Consider the following 2253-nt stretch of genomic DNA (forward strand, 5'->3'; position numbering starts at 1 on the left):
ATATATATGTGTGTGTGTGTGTGTGTGTGTGTGTATGTATATAAACGCACTCATACTAGCAAAAATGATTTGAATATACCTATACATACAAACACAGTCCTATATGTACGTCGGTGTGTATGTGGGCACGTGTGTATATATATATATATATATCTATATATAGTGTATATAGTGTATATATATATATACATACATACATATGTACATATATATATATATACATATATATATATATATATATAAATGTATATATACATATACATATACCTAGATATATACATACATACATACATACATACATACATATATATATATGTATGTGTGTGTGTGTGTGTGTGTGTGTGTGTGCTTTGATAGTTGCATGCATACATACATGAACCCACGTTTAATTGGCAAGATGCGTACAAGCGAAGACCATCGTCGTTTAATGTTGATTAAAAGGTAAGAAAAGAAAATATAATAAAGAAAATATATATATAAAAATACAATTAACAACAACAAAGTTGAGAACGTGAGTGTTTGTAAGATGATGTTTTTGTTGTTGTTGTTGTTGTAGTTGTTATACTGCTTGCATTGTCGTTGTTGTTGTTGTTTGGGCTAGTGCTATTGAGGGCGACGATGATGACGATGACGATAATGATAATGTCGATGGTGATGATGATGATGATGATGATGATGATGATGATGATGATGATGATGATACTGATGGTGATGGTGATTATGATGGTGACAGTGATGACGACGGTGATCATGATAATGGTGATGATGATGTTGATGATGGTGATGATGACGACGATGATGATGATGATAATAAAGATGACGACGTTGTCAATGGCTGTGAAAATGTCGGCGGTGTTACTACTGTCGTGTCGTTTAAAAAAAAAAAGAAAGAAAAGGAAGACAGAAAAAAAAGAAGAAAAAGAAAGAAGAGATCTGGTGTATTCATTCATGATAGATGTGCGGCATTTAAAAGAGAAAGATTAGGAGACGTAGCCATATTATGGCCAACGAATCTGTTTGATTAACTTAGATTTAACGGCGAGGCGGATTACTGGTGTGATTGGTGGATACTCCGCTTGTTATTTGGTAAAGACACGCTTAAGAACTCGCTACAACTGAAAATATATAAATAATTAAATACACAAAATTGAAATGATTCGTTGATTATTTTTTGATCTTTTACTCGTTGCATTGATTAGAGTCCGGCCATGCTGGGGCACCGCCTCGTTGAATTTTTAGTCGAATGAATCGATCACAGTACTTGTTTTCGTCTTAAGCCAGGTATTTGTTTTGTCGGTCTTTCTGGTCGAACTGCTAGATTACAGGGATGTGAACACACATGTGAGAACCAGTGGCGAGGGACAAACACAAGCGCAAAGTCAGGCACAAGCACAAACTTGTGAGAGTCAACGAGCTACTGAGCCTAGAAGCGAGTAAGACAGTGACATAGAAGCTCATTATGTGAGTGAATGAGCAAGTGAAGGAGTGAATAACTGATTGAATGAATGGGTTACGAAGTCAGTTATTGTGTGAACGAATGAACAAATGAATGATAAGGTTATTTACTACGTAAGTGAATGAATGATAGAATGAATGCGAAAGCGTCTGACTAAAAGGGTTACAAAGTGAGCTACCGTATGAATGAGTAAGTGAAAGAATGAATGAATGAATGAGTGAGTAAGTGAGTATGCGTGCTGGTGCATAAGTGAATGAATAATTGAATGAATGAGAATGCATGAATGAGAATGAATGACTGAATGAATGAATAAATGAATGAGTGAGTAAGTGTGCTGGTGCCTAAGTGAATGAATAAATGAAGGAATGAAAATCAATGACTGACTGACTGACTGAATGAATGAATGATTGAATATGCGTGCTGGTGCCTATGTGAATGAATAATTGAATGAATGAGAACGACAGAATGAGAATCAATGACTGACTGAATGAATAAGTGAGCATGCATGCTGGTGCCTAAGTGAATGAATAATTGAATGATATAGTGACTTACTGACTCGGAGAACATATGAGCGAGAGAATGACTCTGATACGATGGGCGTCAGTGAGTCAGTCAATGGACTACAACGGATAGAAAAAGCATCAGACCTTAAAAGCAGTACTGGGGTCGATTCATTGGACTAAAAATGTTTCAAGGCGCTGCTCCAGCATGGCCACAGTCTAATGACTATAATAAGTAAAAGATAAAAGATATATATATATACACACGCACATATATATTGTATATATATATATATA

This window comes from Octopus bimaculoides, chromosome 19, assembly GCF_001194135.2.
Source record: "Octopus bimaculoides isolate UCB-OBI-ISO-001 chromosome 19, ASM119413v2, whole genome shotgun sequence".
NCBI classification, from domain to species: Eukaryota; Metazoa; Mollusca; class Cephalopoda; order Octopoda; family Octopodidae; genus Octopus; species Octopus bimaculoides.